The sequence below is a fragment of the Pristiophorus japonicus genome, chromosome 2, assembly GCF_044704955.1.
Source record: "Pristiophorus japonicus isolate sPriJap1 chromosome 2, sPriJap1.hap1, whole genome shotgun sequence".
NCBI lineage: Eukaryota > Metazoa > Chordata > Chondrichthyes > Pristiophoridae > Pristiophorus > Pristiophorus japonicus.
The window spans coordinates 245,481,564-245,500,556 of record NC_091978.1 but is presented as its reverse complement, the minus strand read 5'-3'; the positions used below and the strand labels follow the sequence as shown (position 1 = coordinate 245,500,556).

Sequence of the window (18,993 nt, the reverse complement as noted above, 5' to 3'; positions counted from 1 at the left end):
TCTGGGTCAATTGAGATCAGGCCACCGCAACCGGCGTGTACGTTCTGCTGTGTACATTTCTGCTCGAGACCGAAGTTAATTTATGCACAGGACTGGCCGAAACTTCTTTACTCTGCAAAATCTGTTTGGTGTAACATAGAAACATAGAAAATAGGTGCAAGTGTAGGCCATTCGGCCCTGCACCACCATTCAATAAGATCATGGCTGATCATTCACCTCAGTACCCCTTTCCTTCTTTCTCTCCTTACCCCTTGATCCCTTTAGCTGTAAGAGCCATATCTAACTCCCTCTTGAATATATCCAATGACCTAGCATCAACAACTCTCTACGGTAGGGAATTCCACAGGTTAATAACTCTCTGAGTGAAGAAGTTTCTCCTCATCTCAGTCCTAAATGGCTTACCCCTTATCCTTAGACTGTGTCCTCGGGTTCTGGACTTTCCCAACATCGGGAACATTCTTCCTGCATCTAACCTGTCCAGTCCCGTCAGAATTTTATATGTTTCTATGAGATCCCCTCTCATCCTTCTAAACTCCAGTAAATACAGGCCCAGTCGATCCAGTCTCTCCTCATATGTCAGTCCTGCCATCCCGAGAATCAGTCTGGTGAACCTTCGCTGCACTCCCTCAATAGCAAGAACGTCCTTCCTCAGATGAGGAGACCAAAACTGAACACAATATTCCAGGTGAGGCCTCACCAAGTCCCTGTACAACTGCAGTAAGACCTCCCTGCTCTTATACTCAAATACCCTAGCTAAGAAGGCCAACATACCATTTGCCTTCTTCACCGCCTGCTGTACCTGCATGCCAACTTTCAACGACTGATTTATCATGACACCCAGGTCTCGTTGCACCTCCCCTTTTCCTAATCTGCCACCATTCAGATAATATTCTGCCTTTGTGTTTTTGCCACCAAAGTGGATAACCTCACATTTATCCACATTATACTGCATCTGCCATGCATTTGCCACTCAGCTAACCTGTCCAACTCACCCTACAGCCTCTTAGCGTCCTCCTCACTGCTCATGCCGCCACCCAGCTTAGTGTCATCTGCAAACTTGGAGATATTATACTCAATTTCTTCATCTAAATTATTAATGTATATTGTAAATAGCTGGGGTCCCAGCACTGAGTCCTGCAGCACTCCACTAGTCACTGTCTGCCATTCTGAAAAGGACCCGTTTATCCCGACTCTCTGCTTCCTGTCTGCCAATCAGTTCTCTATTCACATCAGTTACATTACCCCCAATACCATGTGCGTAATTTTGCACACTAATCTCTTGTGCGGGACCTTGTCAAAAGCCTTTTGAAAGTCCAAATACACCACATCCACTGGTTCTCCCTTGTTCATTCTACTAGTTACATCCTCAAAAAATTCCAGAAGATTTGTCAAGCATGATTTCCCTTTCATAAATCCATGCTGACTTGGACCGATCCTGTCACTGCTTTCCAAATGCGCTGCTATTTCATCTTTAATAATTGATTCCAACATTTTCCCCACCACCGATGTCAGGCTAACCGATCTATAATTACCCATTTTCTCTCTCCCTCCTTTTTTAAAAAGTGGTGTTTCATTAGCTGCCATCCAGTCCATAGGAACTGATCCAGAGTCGATAGACTTTTGGAAAATGATCACCAATACATCCACTATTTCTAGGGCCACTTCCTTAAGTACTCTGGGATGCAGACTATCAGGCTCCGGGGAGTTATCAGCCTTCAATCCCATCAATTTTCCTAACACAATTTCCCGCCTAATAAGGATATCCTTCAGTTCCTCCTTCTCACTAGACCCTCGGTCCCCTAGCCCTAGTACTTCCGGAAGGTTATTTGTGTCTTCCTTCGTGAAGACAGAACCAAAGTATTTGTTCAACTGGTCTGCCATTTCTTTGATCCCCATTATAAATTCACCTGAATCTGACTGCAAGGGACCTACGTTTGTCTTCACTAATCTTTTTCTCTTCACATATCTATAGAAGCTTTTGCAGTCAGTTTTTATGTTCCCGGTAAGTTTCCTCTCATACTCTATTTTCTCCCTCCTAATTAAACCCTTTGTCCTCCTCTGCTGAATTCTAAATTTCTCCCAGTCCTCAGGTTTGCTGCTTTTTCTGGCTAATTTATATGCTTCTTCCTTGGATTTAACACTATCCTTAATTTCTCTTGTTAGCCTCGGTTGAGTCACCTTCCCCGTTTTATTTTTACTCCAGACAGGGATGTACAATTGTTGAAGTTCATCCATGTGATCTTTAAATGTTTACCATTGCCTATCCACCGCTAACCCTTTAAGTAGCCCATGATAACTGCTGTACCTTTATTGCACGCATCCCTAATTTCTTGTTTGATGCTGTCCCCAACCTTGGTCTGTACACAACTCCCAGTAGCATTTTCTACCCTTTGGTATTCCGCTGCTCCACTCATACAAATTCCACATCATCCAAGCTAATGTCCTTCCTTACCATTGTGTTAATTTCCTCTTTAACCAGCAACGCTACCCCACCTCCTTTTCCTTTCTGTCTATCCTTCCTGAATGTTGAATACCCCTGGATGTTGAGTTTCCAGCCTTGGTTACCCTGGAGCAATGTTTCCGTGATGCCAATTATATCATATTCATTATTTGCTGCCTGTACAGTTAATTTGTCCACCTTATTACGAATTCTCCTTGTATTGAGGCACAGAGCCTTCAGGCTTGTCTTTTTAACACACTTTTCCCCTTTAGAACCTTGCTGCAATGTGGCCCTTTTTGATTTTTGCGTTGGGTTTCTCTGCCCTCCACTTTTACTTTTCTTCTTTCTATTTTGTCGCTGGTGGACATAAATGTCTGGGCTAACATTATGATTTTACTTAGATTCGGAGTTTCTACAGTCAACAGTTTGCGAAGGATTGTCTCATGTTCAATGCCCAGTACAAAAAAGTCTGAGCATTTGTTCTCAGAATCTCTCAAACTCACAATGTCCTGCGAGACACCTTAAGTTCGGTGACATAGATCGCCCCTTCCTGGCCCTCTGATCGTTGACACGTGTAGAACTGATACCTCGCCATCAAAACGCTTTCCTTAGGAATTAGGTGCTCCTGGACCAGCGTACACAATTCTTCATAGGATTTCTCTGTCGGTTTTGCCAGGGCCAGGAGATTCTTCATGAGGTCATAGGTAGTTGCCCCACAGACAGTTAGGAGGATCGCCCTTCGTTTGGTAGCGTTATCATCCCCTTCCAGCTCGTTGGCCACAAAGTATTAGTCAAGTCTCTCCACAAAGGCCCCCCAATCATCCCTTCTGACAACTTCTCCAAGATACCGACTGTTCTTTGCATTTTCGCGTGGTTGTTCTTTACCTCGTCGCCAATTGTTACACTCGTAATAAAAGATGAAACTGAGTACTGTGTACAATGAGCAAGTGTGACATTAGCTCCTTTAATAAGATTCCAGAGTACAGGTACTTCATGGGTGGCCCGCTTATATACTGTGCTCCCAAGGGATGCTGGGATCCCTTGGGACTCCAGCAGGTGGGCCCTCTGGTGGTCAGGTGTCATGCAGGTTACACAGGGTTAAATACATTACAGTTTGGAATTCGACCTACGAGTGTGCGCAGACGCAAGTATATTGTAATTCAATGATAGATGATGGGACGATCTTGGATCTGGACATGAAGTGCTGATTAGGCTACAGCTGCATGTTTTTGCCCATGTGGCACTAATACTTCTGGACAACGTATGGTACTGATACGGCTTCCTTTATCAGTTAGGTACTCGTGTTTGCTTTAGTTGTGTTTATGCTTTGTGTGGGTTAACTTATCAGTTACAATTTATATGCTGTTAATTGTTAAGTGGCGCATACTTCGCACTTAATGTGGAATATTTCAATTGGAGAATCCAGGCTTCTCCCAACATTCAGTATTTTGTGCTCACAGCAAAAAGGCATTTTTATATAGGTTGGCCCGTGTCTCCTAGGAGCTGAGTTAAAACTTATACCTCTTGTGCATGCAGTCAATGAGTTAGCGTTAATAACAAAATTAACAGTTATCCATTTCTTGAGCTACACACTGGAAATGTGTATGTGATGCCCATCATCAACAAGTAAAAAGCAATATCATACTTAACTTTCATCGATACTTTAAACTATTTTTTGAGTCCAAAATAACCAAGTTATTTGAAATTCTTAAGAGTCTTTCTTTCAGAATCCTTTAACTCAGATTTGGATGACCATAATTTAGGTGCTTCTCTGTTTTGGAGTTCTGTCTCATTGCTGCATTATGGAACTAAATGGTTGCAAGTAGATAACTGAAGATACAGTGTAAAGCTATTGTAGATATACCGTCCAGGCAGCATCTGTCACCTCAGATCAGACACAATGCTTTTACTATAGCGTAGTCTTTGTGGAGACGAACAAACTTTTTCAACAATGAGTAATAAATATTAATTTCTTTAAGGGCTAGGGGTGAATGGGAAGCCAGTCTCCTTGATCTCTTGGAAATTAATGATTACAACTACCATGTCACTTCCAGGCTCTTCTTTCCCAATGCTATTCTATTCTATCTGATACAAATTCTGACTCATCAGAATTTGCCACCCACATCCTATCCATACTAAGTTACACTCACCCATCAATTCAGTTCTGGCTTCCTGTTCCCCAGTGAAATGAATTCAAAGTTCTTGTATGCAAATCCCTCCTGCGCTTCTCTCCACCCTACCTCTGTGTTGGGGTAAAATGAAGACTTCTCTTCCTCAAGGTGGACGCCCTGATATAAGGAATCAACATCCGCCCGTACACGGAATCACTCAAATGAAAACTTAGGTTCAACCAGTTTTAATTCCAGCATGCTAGGGAAGGGTTCTGATGAACCCTTCCCTGATCAAAGGTCTTACAATTACAATTATACATTTTTCGAGATGTGCGACCCTCCTACAAATCCACCGATTGGTCTACTGCTATCAGCGAAGCTACATTAATTTGTTGACCCTTGTCAGACTGGCTCTGTGTGGTTCTTCCCCACCTGTCCAACTCCCATCACATGTCACCCTTCTGGAATGTGTTATTCAGTGGTGTCAACTTTGCCTCAGTTCCTCATGACATGTTGATTAACTTTGTTTTCCAGAGTGGTGCCTCCTTATCCCTTTCCTAAGAATTCTAGTCAAAACTACCAGTCCATACTATCCTGTTCCCATGCTGCTATAACCTATGTTCCTAAACATTTTACTGTCCTTGTTCCGTACTGAATATGTAAGTTTCCATCGGTCAATTACAATCCCTACCGTAAGACAGAGGAATTCCCGATTCCTCAGAACCTCCTAATACTGATAAGCCCTATAATCTGGACCATGTGTCAGATCAATTCACTACCTTCAATATCCATTTTAGTGACCATCTTTTATCCCCTTACATCTGTAACCCCCTTCAACCCTAAGTTTCGGCTCACATTCTTCACTTTTTTTTTTAGCTTAGACTTCTGTGAATTGTTCCTCCTCCTCTATTCTATCAGAGATTTCAGCCATCAAGGCCCCAAACTCTTAAATTCTCTTTCGAAACACCTCTGCCTTGCTACATTACTCCCTTCTTTCAAAAATATCTTTAAAACCTACTTCTTTGACCATGCCTTCAGTCACCTCCCTAACCTCCTTCTCTTACTTCTTGATTGGTGTCAGTTTTCTTCCTTCCCTTCTCCTCTGCCCAACCATAAAGAACCTTAAGATGTTTCACTATGATAGAGGCATAATATAAGTTGTTGGTAGTTCAGCCCATAAGGCCCAAATAATTCAGTTTCTGTTTGTGCTTATGATTCTTGCTTGCTGGTTTTCCGTTATTAAATATTAAATACTGTTCTCACCAATGCTGCCTCATTTCTGGATAAAGGTTTAATCAGATACCAAAATTTGTTTGCGCTGGCACATTAAGGTCCATGCAATCAATGCGAATATGCACTTGTAAATTGTGGAACTCGCTATCACAGGATAGTTACATTTTCATTTACATTTACGGCTAAGCAAAAGTTTCATTTGCGTTGAGTTACGTTTTTGCCTTGCCTGCACTGGCCTGGCACATGCATATGCATTAATGCTTATTTTAAGTAAACTCATGTTAAAATAAATGAACAACTAATGCAGAACAACTGTAAATATGTTATGCTTAACATAAGTATAAGGGAATGCACAGCAATTGTTTAACTCAATAAACATTTTTATTTAACATAATGAATTTGTAAAAATATTTTATAAACACCCTCTCCCCTCCCGCCGCCCCCCCCCCCCGCCCCACCCCAAACAACAATGAACGCAAGAACTTAAAAAAATTTAACATGTAACTTGAACAACCAACTAACCCCCCGCCTTCCTATCTGCGGCCACGTTTCCCTCCAGGTCCTCCACCACCCCGTATTTTAACACCACCCTCCCGTTTTGGTCTTTGCAGACCGGGACGAAGCTGGTGTGAAGCGGGCAACGGGAAGACTTCCTGCCGTGGTGGCGGTCACAGAGTGGAAGGTGAAGCCTGAGGCTTGTCTTCCGAGTCAGGAGGAACTGTATCCTCCGTACTCGCTTGAGTGCTAGGAGTCGCACTCTGAGCTGACACGACACCTTGAGATGCAGCGCCATGTCCAGCCAGCATCGCATGCCGAAGGGCATTTGTTGCGGCGGTCAGCTCTCGAATCCCCTCTAAGGTCTGCTGTGCTAACTCCGTTTGCATGGTAGACCAGTTGGAGAAGTTCGTGTTGAACTGGCTCCAGTTCGCAGAGAACTGGCTCCAGTTCGTGGAGAACTCATGGAACCCCTGGATAAGATCGCAACCAATCGCGACCATCTCCCTGCACAGGGAAATCAAGCACTTGTAGGGGAGGACGAAAACCCCCTCATTTTACCCAGAAGGAAAAGGGCTGTGGGATCAGTCTGTGCTGTGAATTGAAACCGATACGGTTTGACCTTGGCAGAGCAGTGATTGATGGGGGAGGACACCGGAGGGCCAATGGTGGGACAGAGTCAGCCCGAAGCATGTGACTTTCAAGCCAATGGGAGAGCACTTGCTCGAAAACTGTGGGACTGACTCACAGCCATTATCGGGCTATTGTCTTCCCCATGTTTACACTATGGAAGGAAATTATGCAAACCTTTTGAAAACTAGGGAACCCAAAACAAACCAAGGGCCTACACAATGGCTACAGGAGGCCAACCCAATTAACACCTACTCAAACCTTGAGTAGGTTAGAAAACCTGAATTGGAGGAAAATTATGCAGATCTTCAGAAACCAGGGAACCCAAAACAACCCAAGGGCCTACATAATAGCTACAGGAGGCCAACGCAATCAACACCCATTCAAACCTTGAGTAGGTTAACATCAGTGGAAAAAACCCGCAATAATCTAAAACTGCTGCATTTTTCAAAATCACAAAGCCCACCAATGGGAAGAATCGATTTCAGCAGGAGAGGCGGACTGGATAATCTGGCTATAAAAAGGGGTTTCTGACGTAGTGTGTGTGGTTCCCTGCCCTCGCGATCCAACAACCAGCAAGCCTCTCGACACTGAAGGAAAACCAGTGTCCGAAGACACCGAAGATAGAAGAAACAAACCACCAGACTTACAGAAGGCACAGTAGTGAGTATAACCTCTGGTCCCCGGAACTCCCAACTCAGTTAGGCCAGGAAAGGTGGGAGGTTGGGCATTGTACTGCTAAACTTGTGTAAAGATTTTTGTTGTGTCCGTTTAGTGGGATTTAGGGGGATTGTTTTGTTGGTGTATTGCTGTTTGTTGAGATACACCTTGTCAAATAAATTGGAAGCCTAAAGTTCCTCTCGGAATCACTTTGTCTCAGTTCTATTGTATTACATCTCCTGATCGTGAGTCTTATGTCAGAACAGTGTAAGGGAAGCTAGGAGCGCCTCGAAAACGCTCAACTGTGTGTCACAGGCTAGGGAAGAAGGGGTTAGGAGTGTTTGACACTCACAGGTGCCTCACAGGCTAGGCATAAGCTGTGGGGATGCACGAGTCTCAAAACCCCCTTCATAAGCTGTGGACACAGTCTCTCCAGGGGTGCTCTTGCAGCACTCAGGGTACCTCACAGGCCAGGCATAAGCTGTGAGGGCAGAAGCCCAGAGAGAGACACCCAAGGCACAACAACACTCCCTGAGAAAACCCCTTACAGAACATGGTGATCACGAAGGGACATAAGCAAACAGGAAATGTTAATATAACAGATGAGGTGATAAGAGATGAAACTAAAATGGAGGAGAGAATTTCCTCATACATTTTTGGCAAGGTGAACCTCACTAAACCTTGGGTACAAGCCCTCACTCGGGCAGAGCGCCCAGTGGATGCTGCTGCTCAGTGGACAGCAGGGAAGGACCACAACCACAGGGTGGAAAAGGCCATCTGGCTTATCTGCCTCACCCGCCAAGTCCGAAAGCTCGACCAGCGGGTGAAGGACTTGGAACAGAGTCTTCAGAAATCAGAGGAGCTCTCTGCTATCCGGGCTGCGGTTGGGGACAACCTGCTGGCCGAATTAGCTGAGGAGCAGCAAAGGAACCGGCAGTTGGAGGAGACCTTCCGAAATAGCCGGGACTATCTTCAGTGTCAGGTCACTGAGGCCAAGGGTAGTGAGGGGTCCCTCCGGGAACAGAACTCTCGGTACACCCAGAAAATTTTGGAACTAGAGAATAAATTAAAAGATATACAGGCAGCCTATAAAGTGGCCAGTAGCAGTGAGTTTGCAGATCACTGTCCCTGCCAGGAGAGGATTAGAACTCTCACCCACGCTCTATCCCAGGCAAAGGGGATAGTCGCCCTGATAGGACCCGGAGGGTCCACACAGGACAAAGGAGAGTATTGCGGGGTAGAGGAGAATCAAAAGGCAAGAGACCCCCGACCACCTCCTGAGGCACCGGTGGTTTGTCCGGTGGGGTACCAGGAGGAGCGGGGCACGCAGGTAGTAGCATACCCAGGGCTGGGGGCAGGACCAATGTGTCCCGCTCGGCAGCAGGGATGTGAGGCTCCAGCCGCGGGTCAGTTAAAGGCCGGAATCAGGTGACCAGGCACTGTCTGCTGCACCGGGTATGGTGGGACAGCCGGAGGTAGAGGGACCAGCGCAGAAAGATCCTGAACAAGGGCGGATGTGCCCGGTCAGGCAGCGCAAGTACGGTCCTCCACATGCAGGTGGCCAAGGTCGGGGAGCGCTGGAGAGCGACTTTATTATTCCCCATGGAGTTCAATCACTCAGGGCCATGGTGGCCCATTTGGCCAAACTCACTCGCAGTGGGGACCCATCTATCCACTTCATGGAGGTGATGCAGGCAGGGGAAATTAATGGGTGCGACGAGGAAGAAACAGCCAAGCTGCTGCTCTTCTCTCTGGACAGCAAATTGTACCAGGCCCTACCGGCAGAATGCGGAGGGGACAGCGTACATTTGCTGAGGTCCAGAGGGCCGTCCTTGAGGCTATGGGCTTCGATGACGGCAGTCCTTTCGAACGGGTCGAAAGGACAAGGCAGCTCGCAGGGGAAACCCCGCAGGCGTTTGCGGACAGGCTGTGGGTGGTATACCACGCAGCCTGTGGGGAGCTCCTCGACCGGGCGAATCTTTCCGCGGTACAGACTGGCCGCTGGCTGAGGATTCTGGTGGCAAACTGCTTGCCCCGGCTCAAGGCCAGGGCAGAAGTGTGGTTCGATTCCCGGGACCCCAACCTCACCGAGGAAGCAGTGGTCAGGCAACTGGCACTGGTCCAATGGAATGGAGGAGGGGAGGAGGAGAAAACCTCCAAAGGTCGGGTAAATGAAGTAAAACCCAACTCGATTCCCAAAAGGGAATGGCACCAGGAGGGTGGTCGCTTGATTGGTAAGGAGGGAGTGTGCTACGGGTGCGGGAAAGCGGGGCATTTTAAAAGGGATTGCAGGAGCCCAGTAAAGAGATATGGGGGGAGAAGTTCCTTAGGAGCCGCCCAGAGTGGGGGAAGTGGAGGGAGCTCCTCACCATCCCTTGATGAGATCGTAGCTGTAGTGAGGACAGTGCTGGAGGGGACTGGGAAGGTAGCCACTGCAACAGGCAGGGAAGCACCAGCAACCCTGCCAGTACAGAGGCCGTGACTAGCCCAGACCCAGCCTGCATACCTGTGTCCACTAGAATACGACCCCTGGGGACGACCCTGGGTCAAGATGGAGGTTGAGGGTGTATTGGGTACTTACCTTTTGGACACTGGTGCTTACCTTTTGGACTCCGCAACCTCCCCTCTATCAAACGGGGTGCCGTATCAACTAGTTGGGTTCACAGGAAATGAGAAGGCTGGGTTTTTCTCAGTCCTGCTCGCAGTTCGTTTAGGAGCACCCCAAAACAATGGAAGTGCGCCCTGATGAACTGGGAGCAGGTGGGAAAAGGGATCTTGGGGGCTGATTTCATCATCGCTCGTCAGATCCTAGTAGACTTGAGGAATCACTGTCTATGGGGCACAGTGGGCACGGGAGCAGAGGGAGAAGTCATGGTTATTGATAAGAAACAGGGAAAAGGGACTCTGTGTACAATGAAGCCAAAAGTGGGTTACGACCTGGAGGTTCTGGCCGGTAACACCCCGGCCGAGTACCGGGCCTATGTGCAAGCAAATCTTGCAGCATTTGCCACCCATAAACACGATTGTGGGAGAGTCACAGGAGTGGAGGTTAGAATAGATGGGGATCCCATGTCCCGCCCGCAAAAGCAGTATGGCTTTGCCCGAGAGGCAGAAGCAGACTTGGAGACAGCTTTAAGCTCGCTTGTCGAGCAGGGTGTTTTGAGACTCAGAGCCACCCATGTCAACTCCCCGCTTTGGCCGGTTAGGAAACCGGACAATTCTTGGAGGGCTACGGTGGATTATAGGGTGCTCAATAAAAACATCCCAGCTTGTGCTCCCACAGTAGCGGCGGTTGCGGATCTGATAGGGGAAATCCCTGCATCCGCAACCACGTTCACAGTGTTGGACATATCCAACGGGTCTATCCCTGTACGGAGGGAAGACCAGTACAAGTTTGCCTTCACCTTCCGGGAACAGCAGTATACATGGAGCTACCTCCCACAGGGCTTTCATAATAGTCCCAGCATCTTTCACCAATGCATGGCGAACTGCTTAAAAGACTTCAGCCAACCACACCAGCTGGTCCAGTATGTGGACGACCTGTTGTTGTTCACAGACAGCAGTGAGGAATACGGTCTTACTGAAGAAAGGGGGTTTTAAAGTTAACCCCAAGAAAGCCCAGATAGGTCTAGGAGAGGTAAAATTCCTGGGCCTGACGATAAGGGCAGGAGAAAGGGCCATTGATGACGCTAGAAGAAAGGCAGTGCAGGAACTCCCTGTCCCTAGGGATGTGTCGGGGGTAAGGTCTTTCCTGGGAATCACTGGCTACTGTAGGGACTTCATCGAGGACTATGCAGCCACTGCCGCTCCTCTGCTCAGACTCCTACACAAGGGGGTCGAGTGGGAATGGGACGAGGGCTGTGAGGCAGCATTTGTCCGTCTTAAGAGAGAGCTGCAGGTAGCACCAGCCCTAGGGGCAATTGATGGGGGGGGGGAATTCTTCCTGGAGGTGGCAGCCAGTGGCGACAGCTTAAGTGCAGTGTTGCTCCAGGAGCGAAGACCAGTGATATACTCCTCCAGGGTCCTCATGGAGGTAGAAAAGGGATACTCCAATTGTGAGAGGCACTTGCTTGCCACCCACTGGGCAGTAAAGAGAGCTCAGATCTTTACCGGAATTCCCCCATTACACTCCTCACCCATCATACCCCGACGCAGATGCTGTTGGACGGGAGGATTAAGGACGGGACAGTGAGCAGTGCTAGAATCACTCGCTGGACCCTCCTCCTCTCCCAAATGACTTTAAAGGTCAAGGGCCTCTGCGAGCCCAGGCTTGCAGCAAATTTAATCTATCCAGGGCAGCCGCATAGATGCTCTGTGGAGGGGGTATGGGACATCAACTTTGGATTTCGGGCAGGGATACACCCCACAGGCCGCGAGATCTACGTTGATGGCTCCAGTTCAGTGTCCGCGGGTACAAGACTCACGGGCTGCGGAGTTTGGGATCCCAAGGCAGGAATTGCCTTGACTCTTAAACTCCCATGCACCCTGAGCGCCCAGCAGGCGGAACTCTCGGCAGTGATGTATGTGGTTACACACCCCGAGGAATTCCCTACCCCATACACGATTTGCTCGGACAGCATGTTCACTTGCAATTCATGTACAGAGTATCTGCCGATTTGGTCACACCGGGGGTACACCTCTGCGGATGAGAAGCCCCTTGTGACCAAACCTCTGCTTGAAAAGATCATGGCTGCAGTGGGAGAAACCGGGATGTATATATCCATAAGGTAAAGGCCCACTCCAAAACTGAGCCACGGGGGGAAGGTAACCAGCAGGCAGACCTGCTGGCAAGGGAAGGTGCTCGTACAGGTCGCCCATGGGACCCATACGAGGCAGGCAGGATAGCAGCAGCAAGAAGCAAGCCAGGGACACAAGGGAGCGTAGGGGCGGCTGCGGCCCCGGACCTTAAAGTAGTCCAGATGCAGGATCCGATCCTGAAGGCTGCCTTGGTTGCTATCAAAAAGGGGGAAAAGGTGGAGGGCCCATACAGTGCTGCAGATATTGCTGTGCGGGAAGGCATGTTGTTTAAAGGGGACAAATGGGTAGTGCCGCCACAACACCGGAGGGAATTCCTTCAGCTGGCCCATGAGGGTCCAGGTGCGGGACACCCTGGGCCAGAATCTACCTGCCAACGGGTAGAAAAGGCAGGGTGGTGGCCAGGCCTCCGGGAAGACGTCCACAACGTCTGTGTGGACTGTCTGGTTTGCGCTGCAAACAACCCAGACCCTCAGAAAAGGAAGGTGTCTATGGGACACGTCAGGCGGGTAGAGGGATCATGGCAGTCGATCCAGATCGACTACATCGGACCCTTACCGGCCGCCCAGGGAGGTTATAAATACTGCCTCGTCCTGGTGGATGTGTTTTCCAAGTGGGTGGAAGCCTTCCCTTGCCGAACAGCTACCGCGGTGGGGACTGCAAAAATCCTGGTGAGGGAGGTGTTCTCTCGGTGGGGTCTACCTCAAATCGTGGAATCCGACCGGGGAAGCCACTTCTCCGGCCAGGTGATGCAGGCCACCCTAAAGATGCTGGGGATAAGAGCCAAATGGCATGTCGCCTACAACCCTCAGTCCTCAGGCCCCGTAGAACGCCTGAACCGGACCCTAAAGGAAAGGCTGCGCAAGGAGACGGGAGACTCACCGAACAAGTGGGTGGAGGTCTTACTGTTGGTCCTCATGGGAATCCGGGCTAGTCAGTCAAAGAGCACAGGGTACTTACCCCATGAGCTGATGACGGGCCGGATCATGAGAACCCCAGTGCATGTGTTGGCGCCGGTTCTCACCGAAGGGCAGCTTCGAGAGGTGAACCGGGACCGCTTCGTCAGGAATCTGTTTGAACAGCTTCAACAGATTCACTGGCAGGCGGCCAACAACATGGGTAAACAGCACCGTGCCAATCGGCTGCTGCTGGAACCCCGTAGTCACCATGATTGGGAGGTGGGCGACCAGGTGATGGTGAGAAGCTTCGCCCGGGTTGGGGTATTTGAACCACTGTATATGGGACCATTCAGCATAGTCGACAAGGCTAGCCCTATGGTCTATGTGGTTCGATTGCCTCGCCGGGTGAAATGGTATCACATTAATCAGTGTAAATTGTTTGACCCCAAAAGAGGTAAAAAACAGAGGGGACGAGCAAGGGAAGGGAATCAGGCACTGGGGGAAGAACAGGCCCCGGTGGATTTGGAGGCTCCGGAGGAGGCAGCGGTCCCCGAAGCTCTACAGCCGGGGATGGTTCACTGCTCCAGTAAGGCTATCCCACCACTGGGTAGAGGTTAACAGAAGTTAGTGGGCTGGGAAAGGCTCTACCATTAGCAAGGTCCAAGGGGAAGCTGAACCTCCCATGGTGGATCAGCTGGGGCTAGCCCAAGAGGTGGAGGAGATAGCATTGCAGCCCATAACGTGGGACTCTGCACCGACAGTAAGGAGGAGTAACAGAATGCCACAGACCAGGGCGCCGTGGTCCCCTGTTTACCTAGCTTCCCGCCCCAGACCGAGAAGGCGAAAGACAACAGGGAGGGTGCTCTGTTGCGCTAGCAAGGGTCTCCCACCGATTATCCGGGGCTTGGGACGGCTTTGGAGGGCAGCACAAGACTCATTAAGGGGGACTATATGAGCCCCTCAGCGGAGTCCCCAGGGTACGGTCAGCCGAGTGGTCGACGACGCCTGTACAGTGACAGGATGTAGCCTGGCCACCCGGGGACGGGTGGTGGTGTATATATTTTCCCTTCCTGTTTTGTTACTTTGTGTTGTGTGCATATGTGTTTAGGTAAGGCAGTGACGGTTGGGTACAGCATTTTATGTTCAGAACATGTTAAGTGGGCCGAGCCTGGAGAGGTCTCTCAAGGCAAGGCCATGTTCTTCTTGCCTTTCAGATGTCAACACCTCCCGACTGGACGTTAGTGATGCTGGTATCGCTAAGGATCTGCTCCGGGCACCGAGGGGACACCGAGGACTCCCTGGTTTTCGGATGCTCCGGAGGCAGAGCGCCGACAGTGACCACAGGAGAAGGGACTCTGGCGGCGGATGGCCGGGTCACCTACTCCCACGAGGGGAGATGGCCTGGGTGGTTGGGATCGAACTCCACCAAGTACTCCAACCATAAGGACTTTACCTACGGAGAGGCCTCCATCCCCTGCCCGGAGATCACTCTGGCCACTTCCAGAGTGAGAGTGACAGAAGGCAGGAAGGTGTGCCTAACTTGCCTAGGGGACATACCTCTGGGACGGTGGTGGTGGCTCAGAAAGCTCAAGAAGGACGTGGGAGACTGACACTCGGACTGGGAACGTCTGGATAATGATACCTACCGAACCATCATGGGGTTATCTGGCGGGGTAACGGTGTGTTGGGAGAAATGGTGGGCGTACGACCAAGGAATTTATATGTGTATGTGGGGATCCACTCGCGTGTGTTCAGAGGGGGTCTCCATTGCTTTCTATAGGTGGTGGCAGAATGTCGGGGATGGGGTGGTATGGGATCGCAGCGGGGAGGCGTGTGTGACCCCCAATCCCCGGGTACCAGTAAACGCCACCGAACTTGTAGTTCGAGAAAGAAAACCCCCACCCACGGCTAAGCCCACCGTCCCACACGAGTGCCCGACAACATGCAGGGGGCCGGGGAATGGTTTAGCGTTAGTCCCTACCGAGAAACTACTTTATCAGGGGGTACACTACGCAGTGGCATCAGTGGTGCTAAATCTGACAGAAGTCCGCCTACCTACGTGGTGTCTCCAGGAAACCGAGCTGTTATACCAGGCTCTGCTGCGGGAGATGTTCCGGAAGTTCTATAAACTGGACTTCGGGGATATCAAAGTGACAGACTTGTATAAACAGTGGGATAGGGCCGAACCGGGCAGGCAGAGGCGTGGCACTTTAAATGACATTTTTATGGGGTTTAACACTGGGGCGTCCGCCATAAACAGTTTGGATAACATGCAGATAAATGGGTTAAAGAATCAGATGCACAAAATCCAGGGGGACGAGAATACCGTAGTGGGATCCGCGCTCCACGAAGAGGTGGCAATGACAGTTCACTTAAAGGAGATTATCTCTCAATTGGAGGCGCAGGCCAGGGCTGTAAACGCCTTGATTCGGGAGGATAGAAACGCCTCCGATCAAGCCGCCCAAAATGAGGTGTGCGTGCTCTATGGGGCCTGGTTGCTGGGAGAGGGACGGAGTAACCTCGAGGATCTGAGACAGGGACAGGTCCCCTCCTGGATCAGCAACCAGCACTTAGCAGCACTGCACCCTTATGATAATGTTTTGAGTCCTTGCCAACTTCGTGTAGCGTCGGAAGCCTACCCGGTACCGGTGGACTGTGGAAAGTCAAATCATACCATCATGGGTGTGGTGGTCAAGATGCCCGTGATGGGGGCGTCCCCACGACCAGCACCCCTGTACCGAGTGGAGAATGTGGGAGTCATTCATGGAGGGGTGCATGTTCGATTCCAAGCGGTCCCACCTTATGTCACAATGTGGGAGCACACTGTGACAGATACAGACCTCTCGGGTTGTCAGAGCAGGGGAGCACAGGTAATCGTGTGCCTCCAGCACTTGAATGCTTTTGCAAGGCCACAATGCGGGTTCAGCACTGTTGGGGCAGAGCCTATCAATTGCACAATGGAGGTAATGGCCCCTAACCATATGCCTCCACAGGTAGCATATGTAGGCGGTGGGACATATTGTGTCACCACAAGTGCACGGACCGGGAAGGTTGTGTCCAATACCATACAGCAGCTTTTGCTTTAAACCCAGGGCAGAGGTTCAAGTGGCACACACCAGAATCACACCCATCCCTGAACCTTCCACGATTCACCTCACGGTACAAAACAACCTCAGCCACCTACAACAATATGTCGCCCATTTTGGCTATCCCATTGCCCCACTACCTGAGAAACTTACAGCCCTCCTCCAGGCAGTGGATTTGTCTCAAAAACATTTTTACACCATGGAGCAGAAAACTGAAATTCTAGCAGGGGAGATTGCCCAGATTAAACCCCCAGCATGGTGGGATTTGGGAATACGGGCAGACATACCTGCATGGATCCGGGTGGGATCGCATGCCTTTGTAATCAGCCAATTCCTGATTGTAGCATATCTGCTAGTTACAAGCTGTAAGCTCAGGAGAAAAAGAAAAAGAAAGCAGTTCCTCAGGCTACTACACAGCCAGGAGAGCCGTTGCTAAACACTCAAGGCGTGTAAACAAAGCTTGACCGCGACACTTAGGCGGTTTTGTTATTCCCAGCGATGACTGCGTTTTCATACATAGGCCCTGGGGAGTTTTCAGGGCAGATTTCTTTGTTTTACAGTTAAGACTGAAATGAGACTCAATGTACAATTGCTGCTGTAACCTTAAGTACATATATGTATATTGCTGTCGTATATTGTAACCTGTTAGATTCTGTGTTTTGTACCCCGTTAAAAGGAATTACGATATATATCGACGGGATCAGTTTAGAGTTAAACTGGGGAAAGTTGGGCAATTTGGGAGACCTAGGGTTTTATCACCACCTTGAACTTTGACACACTCGAATGGTGTCTGACTGTGTCAGATGGAGGATTATGTAGGGGAAGACGAAAACCCCCTCATTTTACCCAGAAGGAAAAGGCTGTGGGATCAGTCTGTGCTGTGAATTGAAACCGATACGGTTTGACCTTGGCAGAGCAGTGATTGGACGGGGAGGACACCGGAGGGCCAATGGTGGGACAGAGTCAGCCCGAAGCATGTGACTTTCAAGCCAATCGGAGAGCACTTGCTCGAAAACTGTGGGACTGACCCATAGCCATTATCGGGCTATTGTCTTCCCCATGTTTACACTATGGAAGGAAACTATGCAGACCTTTTGAAAACTAGGGAACCCAAAACAAACCAAGGGCCTACACAATGGCTACAGGAGGCCAACCCAATTAACATCTACTCAAACCTTGAGTAGGTTAGAAAACCTGAATTGGAGGAAAATTATGCAGACCTTCAGAAACCAGGGAACCCAAAACAACCCAAGGGCCTACATAATAGCTACAGGAGGCCAACGCAATCAACACCCATTCAAACCTTGAGTAGGTTAACATCAGTGGAAAAAACCGCAATAATCTAAAACTGCTGCATTTTTCAAAATCACAAAGCCCACCAATGGGAAGAATCGATTTCAGCAGGAGAGGCGGACTGGATAATCTGGCTATAAAAAGGGGTTTCTGACGTAGTGTGTGTGGTTCCCTGCCCTCGCGATCCAACAACCAGCAAGCCTCTCGACACTGAAGGAAAACCAGTGTCCGAAGACACCGAAGATAGAAGAAACAAACCACCAGACTTACAGAAGGCACAGTAGTGAGTATAACCTCTGGTCCCCGGAACTCCCAACTCAGTTAGGCCAGGAAAGGTGGGAGGTTGGGCATTGTACTGCTAAACTTGTGTAAAGATTTTTGTTGTGTCCGTTTAGTGGGATTTAGGGGGATTGTTTTGTTGGTGTATTGCTGTTTGTTGAGATACACCTTGTCAAATAAATTGGAAGCCTAAAGTTCCTCTCGGAATCACTTTGTCTCAGTTCTATTGTATTACATCTCCTGATCGTGAGTCTTATGTCAGAACAGTGTAAGGGAAGCTAGGAGCGCCTCGAAAACGCTCAACTGTGTGTCACAGGCTAGGGAAGAAGGGTTAGGAGTGTTTGACACTCACAGGTGCCTCACAGGCTAGGCATAAGCTGTGGGGATGCACGAGTCTCAAAACCCTCTTCATAAGCTGTGGACACAGTCTCTCCAGGGGTGCTCTTGCAGCACTCAGGGTACCTCACAGGCCAGGCATAAGCTGTGAGGGCAGAAGCCCAGAGAGAGACACCCAAGGCACAACAACACTCCCTGAGAACCCCTTACACTCTCCATCTGCCCTTCTACAGTAGGCGATTGCTCACCTCACTGACCCGACCTCCGTTGGGTCTGTGTTCGCAATATATTGCGTCTTGTTGTTGCCGGATCAACACTGCTTGGTCCTGATGCCTCTTCAACATCAATGCAGATGGCCGCAGGCTCATCCCCCCACAACAATTGCAGATTCCAGAAGCTGTGGAATTATATATTGATCCTCATCCTCCTCCTCCTCGACCTTCGCCAGGAGGTGAGTAAATGTATCTTCTTCCTCCATGGACTCCCTCGAGTAATGAGGTTCCTCCTCTTCATCCTCTGAGGTGGTTGGTGATGGTGCAATGGAAGGCTACAGTGACACTCGCTTCTCTGGTAGACCTTAAAAACATGTATGACATTTTTGAAGAACTTATTAGAACAGGACGGTGATCATTACCAATTGATGTTATATATCAATACTTTTCAATACCCCATTAAGTTGTAGTGGCTATATCCCCAGCTTCTTATGCACAAAGGCTGCACCCAGGCTGCATGCATGCATGCATGGCCAGACAAGACATCATTAGTATGTCAACAGT

The 18,993-nt window shown here is 49.2% G+C and overlaps 1 protein-coding gene across 1 annotated transcript in view; it reads right to left on the bottom strand.

The window, feature by feature from the left end:
- Positions 1-18,682, bottom strand: part of fabp2 (fatty acid binding protein 2, intestinal) — a 34,251-nt gene extending 15,569 nt beyond the window's left edge. Inside the window, exon 1 of the mRNA XM_070864049.1 lies at positions 18,466-18,682. The gene's annotated coding sequence lies outside the window, so the exon portion shown is untranslated. The remainder of the gene's footprint in view (positions 1-18,465) is intronic.
- Positions 18,683-18,993: the final 311 nt, after the last annotated feature.